General features: G+C 50.9%; 1 protein-coding gene across 3 annotated transcripts in view; it reads right to left on the bottom strand.

Moving 5' to 3' along the window:
• The window catches only part of NOS1 (nitric oxide synthase 1), a 178,283-nt gene extending 163,585 nt beyond the window's left edge, over window positions 1–14,698 (bottom strand). For all 3 annotated transcript variants that reach the window (XM_077307381.1, XM_077307379.1, XM_077307378.1), the window contains exon 1: window positions 14,587–14,698. The gene's annotated coding sequence lies outside the window, so the exon portion shown is untranslated. The remainder of the gene's footprint in view (window positions 1–14,586) is intronic.
• Between the last annotated feature and the right edge of the window lie 2,955 nt (window positions 14,699–17,653).

Below are 17,653 nucleotides of genomic sequence, written 5' to 3'. Positions count from 1 at the left end.
GGGCAGCTAGAGACCGAACGCGTCTTCAGCTAGTTTCATTTTTCAGAGGCTTCCTTCGCGTCTCTGGTAACTTTCCAACCGCCCAGGGATAAACATCTTGAGCAGGCTGCAAGCACCGAGGAGCCTCGGAGAATCTGCGTTTAAGGATGTCTGTAAGGAGAAGGTAGCGGCAGCGGCAGGGAGAAAAACTGGCCGACGCATTCCGCAGCTTAGACAAGACTGTTGTCGTGCAGATGGAGCCAGGGGGGCTTGCGATCCCACCCAACCCTCAGCTCCCCTCCCCTCCCCATAACCAGGAGGAAAACAAGCGTTTCGTTTGCCCAGTTCTGTGTATGAGCTCATTTCGGATCAATCCAACGTGATTGTATTAAGAAATGTGTAGAGCCCCAAGTTTTTGCCTGCAGAAGCTCAATGGCTTCTTGCTTTTTGGAAATTCTCAGCCTCCCACGGCGTTGCTGCTTGATTCAATAAGGGGGTGACAGAAACCTTGGAGGGAGATCCCTGGACTGTCTACCGCCCGGGGGGGGGGCACGTTGCGGGATGTGTTCAGCCACGCACATGGCCTTGCACGCACTGCAGGGATTAGGGAATAGCAAGCATGGGGGGGGGAGGGGAAGCATATGGTGGAGAAATATGTTAATCCACCCTTAAGATAGTGGAAAGGGGGAACAACCCCCTCCCTGGATTTGCTTCTTTGCATTCTTGCTTCCCAATACGACCTGCCCACCTCCATGCCTTATCAGCACATCAAAATACCACGTCACCGCAGAGCAGTTTTACAGCAACACCATGGAAGAGCCCTTGCTTCCCAGGTGCCATTTTGAATTTCAGGCGTCCCCAGTGGAAACCTCTCGGGAAAGGCATTTCTCCCTGGAGAAGCACCGCCAGTCAGAGGAGACAATGCTGGATGCCAGTCCAGGGCGGTATAAGGCAGCTTTCGTATGTTCACAGCCATGAATTGCATTTAGTGGGTGCTCCTGTGGCAACAGATGACCCGGAGCATGTCAGAGCCACAGTGTAGCACATTGGTGAGCTCCCCCTCACTGGCAGTCTTCAAGCAAAGGTTGGATGCACACTTTTCTTGGATGCTTTAGGATGCTCTGGGCTGATCCTGCGTAGAGCAGGGGGTTGGACTAGATGGCCTGTATGACCCCTTCCAACTCTATGATTCTATGATTCTATGATTAAGGTCGGTGGGACTCATCCCTACGAGGAGCCTGAACTCCATGAATCAGGCAGTTCAAGTTGTAGTTGTGGCAGTTGTAGCTTCTCCAGAAACGGCGTAGGAAGAGACAGCAAGATTCCCAGTGCCACGACTTCGTCTCCTGCCACTTGGGAAAGGTGATCACTGAAGGCAGTTTCTATTCTGATGCGCCAACCATGTGTGTCCCCCTCCCCCCCAATCAATAATGCCATCAGGAGGCTGTGACTGATCATCCCTCTTTATAAAGTCCCTAAACAAATGAGCATGCATGCGCCTTCTTCCCCGTTTGGAAACTCGCAAAGGGTTTCTCTCGCCCTTCATCACTGGGCAGAGGAATTTCATTTGGACGTTTATCTCCGGGGATCCATCAAGAGATAAGATTTCCTCCTATGAATCTCAAAGTGGTACTTATCGATTTTCCTCTCCCACAAAGGGACGGGAGGCAGAGGAGCCGCCAGAAGAGCGTTGAGAGCTCCTCCAAAGTCAAACTGAGCCACGGTCCCAAAAGGCAACAACAGGATTCCTTGGCCGAGTGCTCCTTGAGAGAATCGGCCAAGAGGACCTCCGAGCACCCCACCGTCTCCTTCCCCACAATCTGGCCATCTCTTGGCGTTCAGTCAGAATAGTGTCCTCTTCGCACAATGCTGTTGCCTTGACGACGCTTGTCCCCTCCAAATCCGGCCTTGCTATTTTCAGTCAGGTAGACAGTTTCAAGATGGCCGAGTAGGTGAGGGATCGTGCCTCTGAGGTGATCTCCATTTGGGAGTTGATTACCTTAGTTGAGCCAAACCCTTTTGAGGACAAAAAGGCAGGCCATACATGTTGTAAAATAAAACAAAATGTCCCTTCCAGGGTCATCAAGAAACCCCAGGGTTTCAGGAAACCATGCTTGAGAAAGTCCAAATTAGGCCCTGATTGAGGCTAATTTCACATGTGCTCTTTCAAGTACTTTCCTATTGCTGGCAAGAAAATGATTTGTTTTAATATGTGCTTATATTAGGTTTTTAAGTGCTCAGTGGAAGGCGGCAGGGGAAACCAAATTTACGCTGGCATTTCAGCCTTCCTGTGTTTATTATGTCACCTGATGAATTCCACTTGCAGCATTTTGTATGTCTTCCAGGTGAGCTTCTCTTTTGAGCTAGCTTGGTGGTTAGGAGTGCAGACTTCTAATCTGGCCAGCCGGGTTTGATTCCCAGCTCCCCCACACGCAGCCAGCTGGGTGACCTTGGGCTCGCCACGGCACTGATAAAACTGTTCTGACCGAGCAGTAATATTGGGACTCTCTCAGCCTCACCTACCTCACAGGGTGTCTGTTGTGGGGAGAGGGAAGGGAAGGCGAATGTAAGCCGCTTTGAGACTCCTTCGGGTAGAGAAAAGTGACATATAAGAACGAACTCTTCTTCGTCGTCTTCTTCTTCTTCAGTAGAACAGACCAGACCACTTACGAAAAACATAAGCAGAACCAAACGCCATTGTGCACACTCTATAACAAGTCTGGGCCTGCATGCGCTGGACAGGAATTCCCAGCCAATCGACAACTCCTGGATTACCACCGCCGGCAGAGGCACACGTCCGCAGACACCTTTCTGTGGCATTGTCCTAAAAGTCATAAGGTGTGAAGAGGCTCTGAGCCAAAGATATTTGCCATCTGACTGCAGTGCTCAAAGAGTTCTAGGGCAATGCTAGAGACACAATACTGAAGATTTCTGGGTTTGCATGTTATAGAGAAGACAAGCAGGGTCCAGGGATCTTACCCCTGAATCCTGTGTAATATGTGCACACAAGTTGTGGGTTGATCTGAATGGTGACTGTGGCACATGCAAGAAAGGGGCTTCGGTATCCCTGCCTCTGTTTTGCTGACCTGAAACAGTCAGGGAAGGGTGTCACTTGGTCTGTTTGGGATATTCATGAATGTACATGTGGGTTTTCCCAATGGGGAGAATGGCAGAGCAAGGTAAGGCTGAAGTTCCATATGATGCCACAGCTTTGACCCGTATTAGGTTCAGCGTATACAGGAATTCCAGAGGCTTGACTGTTATGCAGGCTAAGGTACCCAAATTGTGTTCTCTACCACAGATTAGCTCAGCCTTTCTCAACTTTTTTAGCTGTGAAAAACCCCTGGAACATTCTTCAAGCTTTGAGAAACCCCAGACGTGGGGCAATGGTGCAGAACATGGTTGGGAAGCAGAGCGGTGGACACGCTCACCCGAGGACCCTCCCCTTCCTACCCCCTCCAGGCCCATCATTGGCTATTTTGGAGGGGGGCAAGTCAACACGGCCGTATATGATCCTATCACCTGATAAATGTTTAACAAATTAAAAAAAACATATATAACATTTAATTAACTCCCACGCTTTTGGGAAACCTTTCCAGGGTTGTCAAGAAACCCCAGGGTAGCACAAAACCCTGGTTGAAAAAGGCTGGTTTAGATGCTGGTTATTAGCTTGCACACACCACGGTTTAGAAACTCTGCATCAAAATTCCAGTCCAACACACTTCTAAGCCACAAAAGAAGGATTACACAATCAAAAGGATGTTTGCACTGCCGGGTTACAATCTGCGTGTTTACCCAAATGACTCTATCTTTCCAGCCAAGTATTGACACCTTTCCACCGGTTCATTACTTAGGCTAATCATATCGTCTTCTGAATTGCAATTGGAATATTAATTCCCAGAGAGGTTGTGTTATTTGCTTGCGCTGCTACAGACTAAGGTTCCATTCCAGCACATTTACCTGCCAATAATCACTGTGGAGGGAATCACTTTTGAGTAAACACAAAAGCCTCCTTTCAAAGTTGTATACAGTGAATTACGAGCAAAACGAAGCCACTGTGCGTACGCTTCCTAATACAATGTTACAAACTCTAGACTGGCTTCAATTTTCTGTACGAACATGTATTGCAAAAGAGTGGTCTCTGTTTAGCAATCAATACTATGCATTTGAACATAAATACTGATACACTAGTGCAATATCAGACAATATCAGACAAAACTGTTCTGACCGAGCAGGAATATCAGGGCTCTCTCAGCTCACAGGGTGTCTGTTGTAGGGAGAGGGAAGAGAAGGGGATTGGAAGCCACTCTGAGACTCCTTTGGGTAGAGAAAAGTGGCATAGAAGAACCAACTCTTCTTCTCCTTCAGTAATATCAGGGCTCTCTCAGCCTCACCTCCCTCCCAGGGTGTCTGTTGTAGGGAGAGGGAAGAGAAGGGGATTGTAAACCACTTTGAGACTCTTTTGGGTAGAGAAAAGTGGCATAGAAGAACCAACTCTTCTTCTCCTTCAGTAATATCAGGGCTCTCTCAGCCTCACCTCCCTCCCAGGGTGTCTGTTGTAGGGAGGGGGAAAGGAAGGCAATTGTAAACTGCTTTGAGACTTCTTCTGGTAGTGAAAAGCGGCATATAAGAACCAACCCTTTGAGGGAAGTGAAACTGAAAGTTACTAACCAGCCCACAGTCCACTAGGGCAGGGTGCTAAGGCCATGGTGCTGGGCCGCCAGTGGCCATGCCTGCCTTCCCCCCCCCCCGCAGCGAGAGGGGGGGAAGAGGCAGGCGCGGCCGCTGGCACGCCAGCGACGCAAACGCGCACGCACGGAGCTGCCGCGCGTACGTGTTTGCGCCCCCTGCTGGCGAAAACGTGCACATGCGGCTGTTCTGCGCATGCGCATTAGCCCCACCTCGTGGCGAAAACGCGCATGCACGCAACTGTGCGTTCGCGTTTACGTGCAGCTGCTGTGGCCGGGCCGCCGGCTCTCTCCCACCCTCGGAGGCGGTCCCCGACTACAAGAAGGTTGGGGACCGCTGCACTAGGGTCTCCCTGGCTCAATTCTGTAAGCGTAATCGCGCATGCTCTCACGGTACCAATCTGAAGAACACTTATGCCACTCCAAGCTTCTGAGGAGCCATAAGGTTGTTGATATTTCTGAAAATATGTTATTTTTTTCATTTACATGAAGCCTTTCTCCCCAACAGTAACCCAAAGCAGCTTACCTTGTTCTCTTCTCTATTTTCACCTCTGGCTTGGTCAGTGTGCCCTGAGTGAGGTAGTGTATCTTCTGGCTCTTGATAGAGCTCATCTAACTGGACCCTGCTCTACCTGCGGAGGTCCAGGTCACAAACATTTCCTATTAGGTGTTTTTATACAGTTACCTGCCCTGAGCCTTCAGGGAAGGGCAGGTTATACATTTTAAAAATATTATTCTTATTAGCACCCCTGTAATGGTGGTTGGGAGTGAGCAACTGGCCTAGTCAAACAAACTTCCAGAGACATTAGAGAAATTATTCAACTACCCTCTCAAGTAGGGTCCCCCAACCATTCCTCTGTGAAAGGGATATTTCCTTTTCCTTGCTAATTTCTGTTCCTTGGAAGATAGCTCCAATTCCAAGAGAGTTTTTTGCTTCTGTTCTGCCAGGACCCAGAGAAAGCCATCCATGCATATATTCAGGGAGAAAACATGGTCTCAAGAGGGAACATATAACCTAAATCTCCATCATCTCCCTCCATGTGCGCATGGCTGCTTCCTTCCATTGCTCCGGCAAGTTCCTTAAAAAAACTCAAGTTTGCCGTTTAGAGCCGCATTTAATTTTCTGACGGGGGCAGCCCTTAACCTTAATCTGACACAGATTTCAATTATGATAACTGCATTTTACGGTTTGAACGGATGGCCCTCCACTTAACTTTAACGGGTTACTTTATGACTGCTGCTCCAAAATGGTTTCATTTTTCATGTTGATTCGTGTGTGTGTGTGTTCCCCTTAATATTGCAACTGCTGTTCCCAGTTTAGTGTAACCCACTCTGAATAGGCTTGCAAAAAAAGCAAATTACAGGAATCAAGCAAATAATTCAAAAACAAAAAATCAAATGGACTCTCGGCCTCAAAATCAAAGTCAGCCACTGGCAGGAGAATCGAAAAGCCAAGGAAAGAATATATTAATAGCTTTGAAAAGGTCCAACCCAAGCAATGTGCAAGCTATCAAGTTCTCCAGAATTCTGCATCAGGAGAGATGTTACAAAATAAAGAGGGGGGGGAGCACATTTTAGCCACAAGCAGTGGTCCCATCATCACTAACTTAGACCAAAAGCATGCCAAAACAGAACGGTTTTATTTGGGGGGCTGAAAGTGAAGTTTTTTAGGGGTGTAACCTGGTTGGCCTAAGCCATCTGCAGGTTATGGTACCTCTTTCTAAGGCACAGCTGTAGGGCTAACATTAAGAGAAGGTCCAGCAATGCACTTAGATTCACAACATGACAAGGCAGAAAGGATTAAAGCTTTATCCACCAATCTGGAAAAACACAAACGAACAAGTGCACCCATCTGGGGAGAGGCGTCCTACGAAGTACACAGGATCATCCAGAACAGGCCAACCTCCAATACGCCCCAGTCTGTACTTTTTGGCCGAGACAGAACGTCTTCTCCCGAAGACATCGCAGAGGACAGGGTGACTCTAGACAAGGCTGCAGAGTGTTCACCCAAGGGAGGTCAGGTGGGGACCATTGAGAAGAGGTGGGGGCGGGGAGAGAGACGCCGGGGAGAGAAAAGAAAGGCCCAAAACTGGAGAAAGCAGAGAAACAGGACTGAGAGCTTTCTCTCAAAGGTCCTCAGGGAAGGTTTAATCACATTCCATTCCCCACAAGACTCTGTCCGTGTGGTTCTGGCAGTCCTGACTCTCTCACATATATTTTGTTAGACTGCCCCTTATGTGAGAAATACCACGATGATAGCTTTATTGCTCTGCTGAGAACAAAGTCTTTTGTTATTAAGTCTTTGACCCCACGTTCGCTGCATTTGCATATGTTTTATGCCAGTTAAAGGTGACGGGACGGAACAGAGGGACGAGCGACGATTCTGTGGACCCCTCGGCAGAGAGTCAGAGTTGAAATGCAGCTACACAGAAGAGCTAGAGATCTCTTGGCTGCCGTCTTCTCCCCAGAGAAGAAAACAGCAATAGGGAGGGGGAGGATGCTGTAGCCTCGATCCTCCTCCCTTTCTCATAAAAAAGGTAAAGGTAAAGGTATCCCCTGTGCAAGCACCGAGTCATGTCTGACCCTTGGGGTGACGCCCTCTAGTGTTTTCATGGCAGACTCAGTACGGGGTGGTTTGCCAGTGCCTTCCCCAGTCATTACCGTTTACCCCCCAGCAAGCTGGGTACTCATTTTACCGACCTCGGAAGGATGAAAGGCTGAGTCAACCTTGAACCGGCTGCTGGGATTGAACTCCCAGCCTCATGGGCAAAGCTTTCAGACTGCATGTCTGCTGCCTTACCACTCTGCGCCACAAGAGGCTCCTTTCTCATAGCCACTTTTAAAGACGCTGGGGGACCTCATCCACACCAAGCAGGTAATTTGACACTGGAAACGGACTTCCTTCCCGTGACAGCAGTTCTGTTCTCAATGGATCGCCAGCACTATTGTTCCTCACAAACAGTAGTTCAGGGTTGGGTTTATTACTAGGCGGATGTTGTCATATTGATGCAACCGACTATGGTCAAACCTGCCTGGTAAAGAAACAGTTGCCCATCCATTGGGTGAGACTATGATGAATTGTTGGTTTGTCTGTCCTCACGGTCGATAAAGAAGATTGGGTGCATACTGACGGAGAGGCTGATTCTGTGAAGGCTCAAGGGGGTGGCAGGTTACAGTGGGTGAGCGATAGGGTTGGGAGTGTCCTGCATAGAGAAGAAGAAGAAGAAGAAGAAGAAGAAGAAGAAGAAGAGTTGGTTCTTATATGCCACTTTTCCCTACCCGAAGGAGGCTCAAAGCAGCTTACAGTCGCCTTCCCTTTCCTCTCCCCACAACAGACACCCTGTGGGGTTGGTGAGGCTGAGAGAGCCCTGATATCACTGCTCAGTCAGAACACTTTTATCAGTGCCGTGACGAGCCCAAGGTCACCCAGCTGGTTTCATGTGGTAAGCAGCTGAAAGGCTGTCTGAAAACTCTGCCCATGAGGTTGGGAGTTCGATCCCAGCAGCTGGCTCAAGGTTGACTCAGCCTTCCATCCTTCCAAGGTCGGTCAAACGAGTACCCAGATTGCTGGGGGGTAAATGGTAATGACTGGGGAAGGCACTGGCAAACCGCCCCGTATTGAGTCTGCCATGAAAACGCTAGAGGGCATCACCCCAAGGGTCAGACATGACTCGGTGCTTGCACAGGGGATACCTTTACCTTTACCTTTTACAGCCCTGTTAGCAGAGAAGGACCACTCTGGCATGACTCCTATAGCATCAGCCCTTCACCTATTACGACATAACACTTGATGGCAAATAGCCCAGCGAAAGCAAGTTTCGACCTCGTCATGCAACACCTAGGGAGATTTTTTAAAAATTGATTTGCCAACTCTTCTGTAATCTGTAGCATACGCATGAATTTGGGCAAGGCTGTGCCCATGCAAAAGCCTCTCACTTCCGTGGCACTGCTGTGTCCTAAAACTGTATTCCTAAAACTGATTTCTATGGATCTCGTACCACTGATCGAGTGAATTGGACAAAATATGCCCCTCACTCCTCTCCCCACCCCCCATTTTAAGCTGCTGTCGTGTTATGAGCAGAAGTCTGTTCCGTAGCAACAGACCAAGCACGGCTAACCCTCTGGAATTTGCTCTCGTATCCGATTATCACCTGATTTGTATATTGCTGCCAATGCATTGTGTTTGGCCAAACCCTGTGAGGAAAGGCTGAGGGACCTGGGAATGTTCAGCCTGGAGAAGAGGAGGTGGAGAGGGGACAGGATGGCTCTCATTAAGTATCTGAAAGGCTGTCAGAGGAGAGCAGGGAGTGTTTCCCGTCGGCAGCAGAGGATTGGAACCGCAGTAATGGCTTGAAACTACACACAGAATGGTACCGGCCAGATAGCAAGAAAAATATTTTCACAGAGTGGGAGATGGTGAGCTCCCATCATTGCTGGCCTTTAAGCAGCAGCTGGACGGATACTTATCCTGGCTGCTTGAAGCTGATCCTGCATTGAGCAGGGGGTGGGACTAGATGGCCTGTCTGGCCCCTTCCAACTCTATGATTCTCTAAGCAGTGGCTGGACAGATACGTATCCTGGATGATTTAGGCCAATCCTGCACTGAGGAAGGGATTAGTCGAAATGGCCTATATGACCCCTTCCAACTCTGATTCTATGATTTTTTGTGTGGTTTATGTGGGATAATTCCTCAAGTAAACAGCCTGAAGAAAGGCAGGATGTAAATGCCCTAAAGAAGAGCCTCTTGTGGCGCAGGGTGGTAAGGCAGCAGAAATGTTGTCTGAAAGCTCTGCCCATGAGGTTGGGAGTTCGATCCCAGCAGCCGGCTCAAGGTCAACTCAGCCTTCCATCCTTCCGAGGTCGGTAAAATGAGTACCCAGCTTGTTGGGGGGGGTAAACGGTCATGACTGGGGAAGGCACTGGCAAACCACCCCGTATTGAGTCTGCCATGAAAACGCTAGAGGGCGTCACCCCAAGGGTCAGACATGACTCGGTGCTTGCACAGGGGATAACTTTACCTTTTTATATGCCCTAAATACCTATACAAATCACCTAAATAAATAAAATCAGACATGCCGTTGACTCTCCTCAAAGCCGCAGCCGGAAGACAGCAAGCGGCAATATTCATGCACTTCATGTACTGCCCGTCTTTCTTGCCAAGGCTCAAGGTAGATCACACAATACAGTGGTGAGGCTGCTGTCAGGAGGAGGAAGAAGAACAAGAAGAGTTGGTTCTTATATGCCGCTTTTCCCTACCTGAAGGAGGCTCAAAGTGGCTTACAGTCGCCTTCCCATTCCTCTCCCCACAACAGACACCCTGTGGGGTGGGTGAGGCTGAGAGAGCCCTGATATCACTGCCCGGTCAGAACAGTTTTATCAGTGCCGTGGCGAGCCCAAGGTCACCCAGCTGGCTGCATGTGGGGGAGCGCAGAATCGAACCTGACATGCCAGATTAGAAGTCCGCACTCCTAACCACTACACCAACCTGGCTCTCGGAGAAGGAGAAGGTCCTCTTGGAGAAGGAGTTTGCTGGTGGGAAGCAGCCCATGTGGGAAACACAGCCTCCTGTGCTGTCCTGTGGGCATACAGGTTCAGCCGACGACAAGTGCCTGGCCCAGGTGCGGGCAGAGAGGCAGGAAGACAGCAGGAAGAGAGTTTTTTTCTTCCGACTGTGGATCTTCTTTTTAAAGTCTTCCCACCCACGCATCTCAATGCCATGAGTGTTTTCTTTCTCCAGGCAGTGAATCACTTATTGGGGGGGGGGGGGGGAGTCAGGAAAAATACTGTAGTACCGATTTTAGCAGGATTCAAATGGAATTTGTACTATTGGTGGTGGGGGGGGGGATGACAAAGGCAGCTACTAGGCTTCCAGAGAGTGGTAACTCTGGAGCACTTTGAGATGGACATCCCTGTGTTAAAGGGGGGGGGGGGGGTTGTTGCGTTAGAATCCGTTTCCACCCATCTCTCCCTCCCTCCCTCCCTTTATGACATTTGATTCTACTCCCACAGAGAATTGCATTGTTCTTTCTCCCTTTGTCAGTAAACTGCATTAACTCTCCATGTCAAAATTACACCCGTTTTTCTCTCTTCCTCAACCTCGCATTCGCTCTCTTACAGCCCCCTACGCAGCTGCAGGGAATTTAATCCCCATAACAAAACAGGGTCCCCGGAGATCTATAGAAGTGGGTTTTGAATACAGAACAGTTCCCTGCTGGGCAAGGCCAAGGGCTTTCGGGACCTGGAGGAAAAAGACTTAAGTCAATGCCCACCACCACCACCACCACCAATCCTTCAAGTTAGTCACCACCTTGCTCCTTAATAGCTCTGTCAACAGCCACCTACTCCTGTAACCGGGAAGCAGGCACGTCTATGGCCTGTAGGCTTCCTAGAGCGGTTGGATTAAGGGGGTTCAGGTAGGCCAGGCGGCTCCTCCCCTAGAGCAGGCACCTTGGAAACCTGAACACTGCACGTACTTGATGCCGTCTTAAAGGTGCTAACGCACCGAATGGAAAGTGCTTGCCTAAGGAAGGAATATTCTGGCCAAAATGAACTGGCCCTCCTTCATTCGCACCCTGATTTCCCCACTGAGGGAGGAATGGGGAACAGGCCAGAATTCACCGTTCACAGAGCTTTTCAGGGAAACGAAGCTGCTATCCAAGCAGAACAGCTACATGTGCAAAGTTAGCCTGCCAAGGTGAAACCCACCCAAGCCACCAGTCTGTGGCATGCGAATTTAGCACGCACCACCGCTTTGCACAAGTAGCAGCCCAGGTTTAACAAGAAGCTGTGCACAGGCAAAGTCCGGCAGGCGGGTTCTTTGAAATGAAGCCAGTTTTGTCTGATAGATTTATTCTGCCAGAGCTCTCAAAGTGCCGTGGGCCTCTATACCGAAGAGTGGACAGTTATCATGTTTCTACCTCTAAAATTAAAAAAAACAGCAATTCTACTATGCCTTGGCACAGCGCTAGAGATCAAAACATCAATGGCTCTGCTAACCACCAGCATGTCTGTCTGTCTGTTTGTCTACTTATCATACATCCGTCTGTCTGTCTGTCTACTTACCTATCTTCCACCCATCCCCCAATTATCTACCTACCTTCCATCCATCTAATCTACCTACCTACCATCAATCCATCCACCTACTTATCTACCTACCTACCTACCTACCTTTCATCCATCTTATCTACCTACATATCATCCATCCATCCATCCACTTATTTATCTACCTACCTATTTTCCATCCATTCATCTATCTAATCTATCTACCAACCTATCTAGTTTTTTAAATGTATTGACCGCCACTCCCGGTCCAAGCTGGCTCATGGCGGTTTACAATAAAACCCCGGTAAAATAACAATAAAATATAATTCTAAATGGCATCATAGTTACCTGCCCCCTGCACACACTACCCAGCCAGCCTGGGGGGAGAGGATACCTCCTGCCCTAGATGTACAGGGCATCCTGAAGAACCCCAGATCTTCCTTGCCCAGGCCTCACCCAAATGTCTGGTGGAAGAACTCTGTCTTGCAGGCCCTAAGTAACTGGGACCAATAAAGAAGGGGTCATGATGCCATGGCAGAGCAAGTACTTGGTGCTTATAAAATAGGCAGCCCTCATACAATGGAAGCACGACCTCACTGAGATTCTGCAGTAACCCAGGAAAGGCCAGGAGAGCTGATTCTGGCCCAGGAAGGCCTGCTGGTCTGTTTCCCAGTCCGTCAGGGGTGAAACTATTCAAAGCATTGAAAGGGAACCAGGCAATGACTTTCCTCAAAGCTATGGCATCTAAGCCCCACAGGGGGAAAGATTTCACAGCAGGAAGCAGGGCGGCACAAAAATCTGACTGCACAGCTGTCCATCAAACCCATCAGCTCTAACCAGGAATGCACAACTGGGGTTGTTCCAGGTTGGCCACAGCACCGTCAGTCTAGACGGACTGCTCACGCCCACCATCCGAATTGCTCAGTCCAGTGCGTGGATGATTGCTATCCCAAAAACAGAATTACACCCACTTCATTCACAATTGCACGTTGAAAAGTTCGATTCCTTTGCCATTCCGATGGCGAGCACAGAAATTAAGGGGTCATTGGAAAATGAATGAATATACTTTCAACAATCTCGATTACACCCGTGCAGGGTCAGCGGAGCCAGTGAATTCCCAGCTCTCTTCAACCCTGGACTAATTCAATGCATAGTGGATACTCTTGATGCAGTACTGGGAAGCTGGAAGGAAACACCAAGACAAATTTTTTTAAACAATGCAATATTAATACACCTCCAGAATGGCCCGATTCCTAATATTTTCACTTGGCCACTGTGAAGACCAGGGGTAGTCAAACTGCGGCCCTCCAGATGTCCATGGACTACAATAACCATGAGCCCCTGCCAAGCAGGGGCTCATGGTTATTGTAGTCCATGGACATCTGGAGGGCCGCAGTTTGACTACCCCTGGAAGACCCTTAAGCTTGGGGCCCATCACACTTTGCTCCAGGTGCTCCCAAAAGTTGCGGAATTCAGCATGTAGAGTCTGTCTTTCACACAATGGATGCGCTTGGCAATGCTCCCAGCCCTGTGGGAACGAAACCCTCAGAAACACGCAGCCTCTCTGCCCCTGCCTTCCAAGGCACTGGCGAAGGCATACGTGGTTTTCTCCTCCCCAGCTGATCCACACAACAACCCTGTGAGGTAGGGACACGTGGGAAAGGCTGGGAGATTTAAGGCAGGGATTTGAGTGTTCACACACTACACCACCCTGGCTGCCAGGAGCCCAAGCAGAGGCTCGACTAGAAGAAAACCCAGCTCATCAGAAGGGGAGCCGCAGAACCCGGTTCTCGTGCTAGAACCCAACTCTGGAAACACAAGGTCACCCTTGAACATGTGCAGAGTGCCTTTCCTTTAGAGGAATTCAGTAAGCACAGCTAGCTTGTATATGAGGGGGGGAGGGGAGAAAAAAAATCAGGGTTCCAGAAAAGGGCAGGATTAGAGACAACTTTGATCACAGAAACGATGTCCCAAGCAGAGGGAACCTTCCGGAAGGGTCACACAGTGCTGCCACCTCTGCCTTCAAGCCTAGGGATGCCATCCTCCAGGTGGGACCTTGGAATCCCCTGGAATTACCGACGGGTCAGTTCCCCTGGGGGAAACGGCTGTTTTGGAGGATGGATTTCATAGCATTATATTCCACTGTGGTCTCTCCCATCCCCCCAAATCCCGCCCCCAAAGTCTCCAGGCCTTTCCCAACCCAGAGTTGGCAACCCAGGTCTCACTGATGTTTGATTAGGGAGGCCGGTCTTCAGGTGGGACTTGAGGAGCCCCCGGAATTAGACTTCTCTCCAGACTCAAGAGATCAGTTCCCCTGGAGACAACGGCTGCTTCGGGGGGGGGGGGGGGCTCCATCGCACCATACTCCCCGCCCCCAAATCCCACCCACTCCCGCCAGTACCCCCCCCCCGCAAAAAGTCTCCAGGTCTTTCCCAACCCAGAGCTGGCAACCCTGCCGTTGGGCAACTGTCCTGCAAGCACACCGGGGGGGGACCAGACCCGCCTCCTCCCCCTCCCCCTCCCCCTCCCTCCAGCATTTCCAAAGCCCCGGCGCAGGGAGGTGGGTCCAAGCCGGGTTGCCAAGGGAAGCCCCGTCTCCAGTGGTCGCCCGCCCTGGCGGAGCGAGGGGCGGTCCGGGAGCGGGCAAGACGGGCCACGGACGCACGTGCTATATTTGGAAAGGCGCACCGGCGCCCGTCGAGCGCGCACCAGCCGGCCCGGATTGCAAGCTGCGCCGCGCAGAAAGGGAAAGGGAAAGGGAAAGGGAAAGGGAAGGGGGTGGGGACGCCCCTCCCCCGAGAAAGGAGGAGGAGGAGGAGGACGCGGACGCGGACGCGCCTGCCCACCCGCCCCCTCCCTCGCCCCCCGCGTGGCTCACCGGGCGGCCGGGCTCCAGCGTGCGCCTCGACGATCGGCCCGACAGAGGTCCTGGCTAGGCGGCTGCGGAAGCGCGCAAGCCCTGCCCGCGCCCACCCACCCCCGACGGCCGCCCCCGCTCGCCTCGCCTTCCCTCCCCTCCGGCAGCGGCTCCGTGGCCCTCTCGCGGCCCCACCGCAGGGACAGCCGAGGCCTCCCGCCGCGGGCGGCTTGCCTTTTTTCCGCTCTCCCCGTGGCAACGTGACCTTTCCGCCGGTGGCACTCAGGGGCGGGCGCTGCCACCCGGCCGCTCGCAGCCCCGCCACGAGAGCGCCGGCGCCAGCCCCAGCCCCGGGCCCCTCCTGGAGCCGCAGGCGGAAATCCCACCGGGGAAGCGCTCGGGAGAATTTTTAAAAGGGCTCCGGCCCCCCAACCTCAAGGGGCCGGCTCGCCCAGCGCCTCACGCCTGCCCCTAACCAGGTACTGTCAAGGAGCCCGCAGTGAGAAGACAAAGGCGCCCACCCCCTCCTCAGTTTACCTGCCTGCAGAGTCTGGGCTCTGGTAGACTGCCTGGGAATAGGGAGGTTCCATTTTTCGTTGCCACTGCTAAGGACTAGACACCTATTGGTTCTTTCTCAGGCCCGTTTGGTGAGAAAATGGTTTTTGCAGTGCCGCCTGCTTCATAGAGGGTTCCTTCCCTCCTTAAATCCCTGACCGATATGGGTAACCCCAGGCACACACACCTGACCTCGGAGGCCAAGCAGGGTTGTTCTTGGTTAGTCTTTAGTTGGGAGGCCTCCAAGGAGCGCTAGGGGCAGCAGACCCCCTCCAAATGTCCCTTGAGCGACTGCCACCAAGCCTCTCCTGGCTATGCTACACACACGCCGTGTGATAAATAACCAAAATCTACCCTTCCCCCCCCAAAAAAAAAGTGTGGTCCCAGCTAGGTGAAAAAGAGTTGGTTTTCATACCTCACTTTTCACTCCCCAAAGGAGTCTCAAAGTGGCTCACAATTGCCTTCCCTTTCCTCTCTCCACAACAGACACCCTGTGAGGGAGGTGAGATGGAGAGAGCTCGGACAGGAGTGCTCGGTGAAAACAGAACTATCAGGACTGTGACTGGCCCAAAGTCACCCAGCTGGCTGCATGTGGAGGAGCAGGAAATCAAACCCGGCCTGCCAGTTTAGAAGACTCCGCTGTTAACCACAATGCCACGCTGGCTCAAGATACACTCAAAAGGGACTTGGATTTTATTTCCCCCTACCACTGATCAAAGTGTTGTGTTGTGTTGGTGGTTCTGCCGAGTTCGGAGGCAGGATCCAAATAGGTAATGTAATTGACCAATGCTCAGCAGGATCCAGTCACTTTAAATCGAAACTGACCCATAGCCCCTACTGGCGGGAAGATTCATTGTTTACCACTGTATATAAGTTGTTTCTTTTTCAGGGGTTTCTCAGTTCAGTTCTGCCTCTTGTAACACCATGCTGAGATCACAATAAAGAACTCATGGAACTCCCAGTGGTCCTGGCTTCCTTCTTTAACAGAATGCTAGGCTGCCTCTGAACATGGAGGTTCCACGCATCGGAAGCAGGGTGTTGATATTCTGTTTTCACAGCAAGTCATGACAGAGTGGTTACACACACCCCTGCCAAATCTCCAGCCACAGAAGTGTTAAAGGCACAGGACGCTTGCCTGAATAAAGCTGAACACCCTGACATCATTGTATTTCCTGTGTGCACGACATGGCAGAGTGGGGATTCGAACCCAGGTCTCCCAGATCTTAGTCTCGCCACCAGTCTACAGCTCCATTTCAAGTGGGGAAGGGGCAAAATCCTGGGGTTGTGTGGGTCTAAATGCCGTCTTCGCACAGGACAGGCAGGCCAGCCTGGGGTAGAACCAGCCATGACAGGGAGCTCCACCCCCACCCCCACCCCTGTGCTGAGACCCAGGTGGAAATTAAACAGGTGCAGCTGTTCTCAGCATGCAAAGGCTACCACAGAGATGACGCCACCCTCCTTTTCTCTCTCTGCTTGTCCTGCAGCCATTGAAAAAGCACAGAGACCCTGACAAGAACTTTAAAAACTGACTCTCGAGTTCTAGTGGCTGGTAGTTCCAAGAGCCCCCATTCATTCTTAACTCACCTATGAAGCCCAGTGCTGAGAGCACAGGAAGTCCAATGAAACATGACCCTGCATGCTACAATTCTAAGCATGCTTACCTGGGAGTAAGCCCCATCGAACACGGCAGCAGTAAGCATACATAAGACGCCAGCACCGCTTCGCCATAAGCCGCAAGCCCTTGGTCTCACTCTGGAGATACACTGATACGACAATGATATCAGCCAACTGCCTTTTTGTTCCGGAGATTATAGCAATAGAATAAAGGGCAAAATTCTCCTGCGGCTTTGTGAGTGCAGAATGGAATCTCCCCCTGTCAATTCCCAGGGACGGGTGCGCTTCCAGAGAGAAGAAGGATTCTGAGGATTGTTTGGTTAGACAAAAAGATGGCTATTAACACATCAGAGATATCGCTGTTTTCACAAGGCCTGGCAGCGACCTGGGTGTCAAAATGCAAGACTGGTGATTGCTTTGCTGCACAGTCGAGGTCCCCGGGCAGATCTGCAGACACACCTCTCTGGATGCTGCTTGGTCTGCTCCCTGGTGCTCTAGGTTGGCTACGGATGCTTATTGCAGGGTTTTACCCAAATGCTCAAGCACTTGGTAGCCCATTGTTTTAGGCCCAGGGTGTCTTGAAGTTCAGAGGGACAAGTGCAATCAATAACATATGTGCTGGAATGGAACATACATTAGAGCATTCAGGAAAACGGATAGCCCTTGTACATTATGTTTCTCCTGATATACGACGGCATTCACACCTTACCGGAGGATGGGTTACTAATGGAATTGTGCAGTACAATGATTGTGAATTTCAGGTGGTGCTTGGAATTCTCCTGGAATTCCAGGTGATTTCCAGAGGGCAGAGATCGGTTCTCCTGCAAAAAACAGCTCCTTGGGAGGGTGAACTCTAAGGAACCGTTTCCTGCTGAGGCTCCTCCCACTATGCTCTCCAGGCTCCACCTCCAAATCTCCG

This window comes from Paroedura picta, chromosome 13 (assembly GCF_049243985.1).
Source record: "Paroedura picta isolate Pp20150507F chromosome 13, Ppicta_v3.0, whole genome shotgun sequence".
In the NCBI taxonomy this organism is placed as follows: domain Eukaryota; kingdom Metazoa; phylum Chordata; class Lepidosauria; order Squamata; family Gekkonidae; genus Paroedura; species Paroedura picta.
This window is presented reverse-complemented; position numbering and strand designations above follow the sequence as displayed.